Source organism: Pinus tabuliformis, chromosome 4_1 (assembly GCF_031772625.1).
Source record: "Pinus tabuliformis cultivar Carrire ecotype Pingquan chromosome 4_1, CPIR1, whole genome shotgun sequence".
Classification (NCBI taxonomy): Eukaryota; Viridiplantae; Streptophyta; class Pinopsida; order Pinales; family Pinaceae; genus Pinus; species Pinus tabuliformis.
Window position 1 is genome coordinate 275,756,033 of NC_142303.1, and position 9,493 is coordinate 275,765,525.

Genomic DNA, 9,493 nt, shown 5'->3' on the forward strand with positions numbered 1-9,493 from the left:
AAAATTTCTCATACAATTCTCATTATGAAGAAGGTACATTTCCATCAAGTTTATTATGGCATGCTAGATTTGGACACTTGAAATATGACAGCCTCTTCTTGTTGAAGAAAAACGGTGTTACTGATTTGCCTACAATTCCAAGGAAACTTAAGCAATGTGATGCTTGCATTCTAGGAAAGCATAGCAAACAGTCTTTTCATGATTCACATTCAAGAGCACATAGAAAACTTGAACTCATTCATTCAAATTTATGTGGTCCAATTCCTGGTCCTTCTGCAAATGGAAATAAATATATGATGACATTTATTGATGACTACACCAGAATGTGTTGGGTTTATTTATTGAAGAACAAATCTGATGCTTTTCAAAAATTCAAGAACTTTCATACATGGAATAAAAATGATGCGCAATCTCATATTGGCTCTATTCGCACTGATAATGGAAAAGAATACACTTCAAATGAATTTGAAAACTATCTTCGCCAACATGGGATCAAACATCAAACAATTGTGCCTTATAATCCCCAATAGAACGGAGTAGCTGAAACAATGAATAGGACAATATTAAATATGGTACGCTCCATGATGTTCTTCAAAAATGTAAAATTGATGTTTTGGGTTGATGCAGTTCTATGTGTTGTATATGTAAAGAATAGATGTCCATCTAATGCTATTAGAAACAAGACTCCTTATGAAATGTGGTATGGGCACATTCCTTCGGTAAATCATCTCAGGGTCTTTGGTTCCACATGTTATGCCATGATACCAAAGGTACATAGAAACAAACTTGGTGCAAGAATTCGTAAGTGTATCTTCTTGGGGTATTCAAACACCTCCAAAGCATATCATCTCTATGATGAAGTCAATAAAAAGTTTGTTGTATCTAGAGATGTAATCTTTCTTGAATCATCCAAAACTGACAATGTTGTTGAGATGAAACTTGATCGCTTGGATAGATTCGCAAATGCAAAATCATTTCAAGAATTTGATAATAAGATTCCACATCTTGAAGGGGGGATTCCTATACTAGATCAACCTATGGAATCTTCTTCTGAAGCACTCTCTCCCCCGCATGAAACTCCAACAACAGATGATACTTTGAGTGATGTGATTGACAGAATTGGGAGACTCAATCTTGATTCAGTCCCAACTCAATCAACGGAGCAGCCTGGACCATCTGAGAAAGGTCCCCTAAACTGGCTGACAAAGACACTTGAAAGTGTTCATCTTGATGAGGTTGGAAAGACAGGAACTAGAAATTCAAACCAGCGAAATGGAGGTGATGTAGATGACGCTGATTCACCTATTGATATGGAAGTTTCTTATGATTGTGAATTGAATTTGTCTACATATTTTGAACCAACTTCCTTCAAAGAAGCTTCTTCTCATGATGAATGGAAAGAAGCAATGCAAGAGTATGATGCCCTGATAAATAATGGCACTTGGAAGCTGGTTGATCCTCCATTAGGAACCAAACCAATTGGCTGCAAGTGGGTCTACAAGAAAAAGTATAAAGTTGATGGCTCACTTGACAAGCACAAAGCCAGGCTTATGGAAAAAGTTTTTGCACAGAAGGAAGGGGTCGATTATGAGGAGACTTTTGCCCCCACAGCAAAATGGGCTACCATCCGACCACTCTTTGCCCTAGCAACTCAGAACGGTTGGAAATTCCATCAAATGGATGTAAAAACGGCTTTCTTGAATGGAGATCTAAAATAGAATGTTTTCATGTCCCAGCTTGAAGGATTTGTTGTGAAAGGATATGAACATAAAGTATGCAAAAGTGTGAAATCCTTGTATGGCCTCAAACAAGCACCGCGAGCCTGGTATGAAAAACTAACTGAGCATATTCTAAAACTCAATTTCAAACATTATGATCTTGATGATGCAACTTTGTTTGTCAAGAAGGTTGGAAAAACAGTTGTATATCTTGTTGTATATGTAGATGATCTTTTGATGACAGGGAACAATGTAAGCTACATTGCATCCATAAATAAGAAATTGAGGAAAGGTTTTGAAATGACTGATTTTGGCTATGTTCATTACTATCTTGGTATTGAAGTAACTCAACATCTGAAGTCCATATTTGGCATGACTGAATGAAATCCTCTAACTACTCCAATGGAACAAAACTTAAAGCTCACATCCATTGAAGGAAAAGAATTTGAGGATGCAACAAAGTATAGACAGCTTGTAGGAAGTCTCAACTACCTAACTACTACCAGACCAGACATTTCATTTGATGTTGGAATCCTCTCCAGGTTATGCAAAAGCCTTGTGAGGGACATTGGTCTGCTGCAAAAAGAGTTCTAAAGTACTTGAAGGGAACTCAAGACTTTGGAATCAAGTATACACAGGTGGGCGACTTTAGCTTGATTGGATACTCTGGTTCAAACTTCGATGGAGACAAAGAAACTGGGGTATCTACTTCAGGTTATGCTATGAGTCTTGGATCAGGAGCTGTTTCCTGGAGATCACGCAAACAATCAGTTCCAATAGATTCCACAACAGAGGCAGAATATGTCGCAGCAGCTGAGGCAAAAAAAAAAATTGTGTGGCTTGGGAAAATTCTTGAATATTTGCAAGTAAAACAAGTACAATCGACTCCACTCATGATTGACAATACCTCAGCAATAAATTTGGCCAAGAACCCAAATTTCCATGATCGAACGAAGCACATCAATATTAAATATCATCTGATTCGACATCATGTTGAGGCCAAAACAATCCATCTCTGCCATTGTTCCACTAATGAGAAAATTGTAGACATCTTCACCAAAGCGCTTGGAAGAGAAAATCTTGAAATATTCAAAACGATGCTTGGACTCACCAACATCCCTTCAAATTAAGGGGGGGAATGTTGACACCTAATCATAGGGATTGGGTGAACAACTGTAATTAATGTAAATAAATAATAGAGAAGATAGAGAGTCATTGGGAGATGAACTAAACAGTCTCTCCCTCTTGTATATAATAACAAACAACCTGAATGAATAATATGATTTGATTTGAGGAGTTACCTCCTGGTCTGATAGTACCAAAGCAAAGGAGATTACTACTAAATCTCACACTCGGGATTAGAAAGACATTGAGATTATTACTGCTTTTCCTACCTCAGAAGTTGTTCTAAATATTGAAGAGACTCCTCCCTTGGAAACTTTCTACATTCTTAAACACAAGTTCATGATGAAAAGGGGAAGGAAGAAAAGAAAATTGGATCAATCACAAGCATTAGTGTCCAACAAACTTTCCTCTTTTGAAGTCCCATGGAAAGGGTTCACTATAAAACCTACAGAAAAGTTAGGCAAGCTAACTCAAATCATTAGTGCTTATGCCTCAACAACCATTAATAAGGTTGTAGAGATTCAGGTAATTTTAAAGGAAAAGGAGGAAAAAATAATTTTGCTGGAGCAAACTCTTGAGGCTAAGAAACAAAAGGTCAATGAGCAGTGGAAGAACCAAGTGATAGAGTTGCAGAAAAATCTTGATTCCCTGCAAATTCAACATGAGAAAGAGATGCAAATGAAAGATGATTAGATCAAGGGAATGAAACAAATAATTGAATATTTTCAAGTCAATACCCAACTGCCAGAGTTCAAGAAGGAAGACAAAGAACTCAATTCTTTGTTAAAATATTAGGAAAAAATGTTTTGCAATAAGCTTACAACAATTCAAGGTTGGTGTAAAATTGCAAACTCTCTCACAGATCAGTTATCTCACATGAAAAATTATTTTGAGGAAGTAAATGAACAACTTTCTTATTTCCTAAACTGGCAATAAAGTGTTGAAGGCAGAGCTGCAAACCTGCCTAAAATGGATGAAACTCAAAAAATCATAATTTTTAGAGAATGGGAAATCAGAATGAAGTAGGCTGAAGCTGTTGTGCATGAAGCTCAGGATATTTCTAGTTCAATCATAGAAATGGTCAATGATACATTGTTGGAAACAAATCTTGTTCCCAATTGTTCCAAATATTTGTTGTCAAATTCCAAGATATTACTGAAGGCTTCGCATGAACATAATGCAACAATGGAAAAAATGATTGAACATTTATCTAAACTTACTCTAGAGTATCATCGGTACTTCTTGGTCAAGCCACATATTCAATGGCTAGTTGTATGATGTCTCTCAAATGCCACTTCTCATATGCTGCCATCTTTAAAGATTGTTATTTTTACCATTCATATGAGGATTAAGCCCAAGAACCGTTCGAAACTCACTATCTTGTTGGATATCTAGAGATTGTGACAACCAACTATTGGAGAGTCTTCTTCCTAAGCTTGGAAATTTGTTGCAACTATTTCTTGGTTTGTCTATTATTGTTGTTTTTATTGAAGAGTTGTTAGGATAGTTTATTTTTTCTTTTGTATGTAAAACTATAAATTCCCTCTCCGAGATGAAAAAGGGGTTCTGAATTTTTGCAAGAACAGACTTAAATTTCAATATTGTATTTAAGTTTTTCTTAACATTAAGCTAAACCACTTGCATTTCCATGATGAGTAGAGCTACTATTGAGAAATGGAAACAAGAAATTTTAGTTTAATTTGTCCTTGAATTAAACTGAGAATTAAAATCGAATTATATTCTCATAGAAACTTGTAAATAGTTAATTAAGTTTAATTAACTTAACTAGTTTAGGAATTTTGAGTTGGAAGTCTTTCTGAAGTCATGTATATGTTATCCCTAAATTTTAGGGGTTCAGTATGAGTTTAAATTGAGTTGGAAATTTGATCACTCAGTTTACTGAGTTAAGTTCAGTTAAATTAGTTCCAAACTGTTTGTGGAACTAATAGAGAGTTAACAGTCAGTTGGTGCACTAGTGCATCAAAAAGTGTCACTCGAGTTAACTGAAGATTCCCTCATGAGAAACTCATGCATGTCAGTTCAGAGAAAGACCCAGTTGAGACTAGAGTGCAGGGAAAGTGTAATATCAGTTGTATTATTTACTAGAGTGTAAATATTATGCATGCATCAAAGATTGATCCTATGTTTGGATTGCATAGTTTTGGAAGCATGAATTCCCTTTAAATACGGGCTATTCATCCTAGGAATAATGCAAGAGATTAGGGACTTGGAGAGTTGTTGAATAGGCTAAGGATTTCGCTTGAGCTAGCTTGTGAGCTAAGAGAGTTGAGCATACTTGTGCAGAATTGTTCTAGTGAGAACAAGCTTTGTATCTTCACTCATATGTCTGATATATGCAATACAGATAGCGAGGTTTTGAGCAATGGCTTTTCCTAGATACATCTTGTGTTATGTGCCATTGATTTATCTTCTTCTTGTTCATATTATTTTCATTGGTATATTGGCTTCCGCTGGTTGAAAGTAGAAGTATATTCTTGTCTTGTGCTTTAGTAAATTGCATGAGCTTGTGAATCTACATGATTTTTCTACAGCTATAGTCTATCAGGTACTATTATCCTATTTGTATGTGTGTTTGCTTTGAATGGAATTGTTATATTTTATTGTTCACATATTGTGTGTTAGTCAATATTTCATAAACACTACTGATATAATTGATTGAAATTTGCTTTATATTGTGAGCAACGAGATATCAAACATATGTGATGTTATAATGAATTAATTTAATTAACTATTTAATTAAATTAATTTTCTTTAATTGAGTTAATATCATGATTGCATAATGATCTATGTTGTTGTGTTAATTGTGACATCTTTAAGCACATATGTCATCATCTTACTCGGGTATAATAGTAGTTTATAGTAGTTCTTATTTCAGTTATCAGTACATATTAGAATACATTACCATCATCCATCTCATTCTATATAGTTTTATTTAAGAGAAATTGGTTCCAAAATTCCAGTCGTAGCCACCATTCCAAATGGAAAAGGGTATAATTTGGGATCTCAACCATGTGGTTTCCCCCAATGTGATGAAGACATTTAGGATTATAAACGGAGCTATATACAACAAAAATTATTCCAAAAATAAGAACAATTAGATGACCTTACATTATTTTCCTTGGCCCAAATCTCTAGGGAAACCACCTGATATAATCATTGAAATAAGCGCCTTACACACACTTTTTTTCGCAGACATGGATGTACCTTGCAGATCCAATGTTTTTATATGATGGAGAAACGACTTTGAGAGCTCTAAGATTAGGTTACAAATCCGTTAAAATCCTTAAGGTATTACTAGTCATTCTTATTGGCTATCTTGGGTTTCCATTAATCATGTCTTGATTAGAGTGTTTTTAGCAGTGTATTAACATACATGGTTTCATTTGGTATAGGTAGCCATATATCTGGGAAATTTTTTGGCTATTCACATGTAAAAACCACAAGGTTTCAAGTATAAGAGTGGACAATACATGTTTTTTAATTTCCCTCCAATATCCTCTTTTGAATCCCTAAGCTAGAGTTGGAAACCTAGGTGAAAATTGATTGTGAATTTCAATAGCGTGTTTCTCATCCATCAGTTATTAATGTGCCAAATTTTTAAAGGAATATTGAGGTTTCAATATAGATAGAGTTTCTCCATTTGATCTAGTAGAAAAAGTTTTATTGCTTACATAATAAAAAAAATTCCCTTTCTTAGGTATAGAGGGAGAGTGAATTACTTAGGTCTCAAAAATAATTTCATTTTATCTTTATATTTTTATAAGAAAGCATTTTTAGAAATTAAGGTATATATTTAGTATTTTCCTAAGATAAATAAGTTGGAAGAAGAACGAAGAAGGGGGAAGAGAGAGAAATTTTGACTGAACACTGAGTTCTTCAATTGTAATCCTCATGGGCCATTTCACTATAATTGTCTGAATCAAATAGTCCATCTATAGATTCATTTCTTGTTAAAATAGAACCTTGTTTTCCATTCATTTATTGTATCTAAACTTCTTATGCTTTCATCCCTATTATTAAAAATATTGTTATAATCCTGCAGGCCAAGTTCTTATATGTATTCAAGGAATGAAAAATAATAATTTATGATACAATTAACTTATGCCATCTCTAATTTTTATAAAGAATTTATGAATTCTATGGAATAGAGTGAAAGAATTCTCAATCATTTTTCAACTATTTCTTGTATTTTGAATATATACTACAAAATCATTATGAAAAGTGTCATCTTGCTAAATTCACTATTTTGTGCTTAGCTCATACATTGTTTTATGCTAGATTAATTTCTTATGCGCAATTAACCATATTCTTTCATACATGGTTGATAGTGATTAACTTACTCATTATCTATCCCAAGATTTCATGTTTCTCACTTTTTTCCACCTTCCACTAATCATCTTTTATGCTCTTATTAATGAGACTCCATGCCTATATGATAGCCTATGATTTGGGAGATTTATACGCTATAAGTTGTTTATTTTATTCTCAACCATGTTAATGTTGTTATTTATCATCTAAATTTGGCCCATAAGATTAATAGTATGAGCATTCTATTGAGTTAACAATGGGTAGTTAGTTCACTTTAGGGGATCCCTCCATTCCAAGGGCTAGCTCAAACCAAAAGTAGGTTTGTATATGCCTTTGCATAGTTCCTAAGCAACCAAGAACTTCTCAATGAATAACATATTTTAGCACCATTTCGAAGGAGCGGATTTGAAAGAAACATTTTCCTTGGAAACTATAGATATCATATCTAATCCTTGAAGTTGAACTTATATCAAACATAGGCTATTTTATTTTCACCTAGTGACCTCACATTTTAGAGATTCCATTGGCAAATCCACTATGAATCTACTAGATTTTAATGGCAAATTCATTTTATGCTAGAACCACTGCAAGGTACGATCCTTTAAAATTTTCAACTATAACTGGCTTTCCAAATATAATGCCTAATAGAAATAGATATGAAGATATTCTTCCTAGATTTAGATGAGATGTTAAAGATAATTTAACTAAAAATTTGATAGACTTCCATTTACGCATGCATCTGTTTGATATTTCTCATGAAGATGTTGTAATGAAAATATGCATGATGTCTCTTAACGAAGATACTATAAAATGGTATAAGAGTTTTCCTACTGCGAGGATCATCTCATTAAAAGGTTTCCATCCAAATTTTCATTTTTATTGTAAGGCCATGCATCCATTCAAGATCCTTTTGAAAGATTTTTGTGATCAATTTGAATTAAAATGTTGTCTTAGCAAGTTGTTTTTTCTAATGAAAATAATGAAGATATTATTGTTAAAACTAATAATAATATATCCCATAAAAATAATGTTAAATATGTACTTAATAGTTTTCAAAAAGTTCCAAATACTCCTTATAATGTCTTGGGTATTGAAAAAAAGATCAATCTTGTATTTGCTAAATAAACTTTAGTCTCTAATCCTTTTAAAAACCAACTTGTCTATGAAAAACACATAATCATTTTCAGAAGAGGATATCCATTAAGAACATATACAACAATCCTTCGAAGAGCATTTTGAAAAGTAGATTTCTAAATTAGAAGTTTCAATCAATCGTCTCAAATATGATGAATACCATGACGATGAAGAGAATATTTCGAGAGAAGCATGCACATGTTTGTATAAAAATGAATTAAATATGATGAATATAATGGAATGCTTCAAACATATGAATTGTTTTGCTTTATTCTTGAGGATAAAGAGCATGATGATAATCGACAAGAATTATTTAATTTTGTTTCAACACACAGACAAAAATTCAAAAGCAACCAAACCATTTGAAATGGGATGAAATATTCATTATGGATTGGGAAGTAACCTTTCATCCTTTTAAATAACCTGTTATAGCTCGTTTAAGATCACCAGGTGGAGTATGTTTCTGAATATTCATATGTTGTGAATATGGATTCAAATTGCAAGATGAGTTGTCATTATTTGTATTTTTTCTTTTGTTGATTGAAATTCAAAGAAAGACTCAATAGGTAGTCAATTGCATATATGATTTCGTTGGAAGTTTCATGCTATTTGAGCAATTTATTGAGTTGTTTAATTTTGGAGGTTATGCATATAAATGAGGAGTTGTTTATTGAGGTGAAGGAATTGTCTGGATGGTTAAAAGTGGTTGGAATTCGGGCAAAAAAAAATCAAAAAACCTTGTAGAGGGAGTGTTTGAATTATGTTTTTGATGGTGGAAATGGATTCAGCACCATCAAAAACTTCTAGAGTATCAAAAATCTTAAGGTTTAACTGTAACATCCCCCATTAATGTAAATATTTGTTTTACTACAGCCAAACAAAACTATTATTTTTTTTGTTAATTATAAATTGTCCTTGAATTAAGTTATGGAAAGGAATTTTGCAGTTATTAGTAAATACTATTACTTTTGAATAATTAGTTAAAAGAGACAGTTACCTGTTCCAAGAAAACTAAAACTAAATCTTGGAGGGTATTTGAAAGAGAGGAAAAGAAAAGATCAAGAGGATTGGGTATCTGAGATCAGAAAGGAGAAGTGAGAGTAAAAACACTGTGTTGAGAGGTCAGGCAGTTCTTGGAGAGCTATGTCTGGTTAAGACTAGATAGCTGATTATACACATATTCTCTA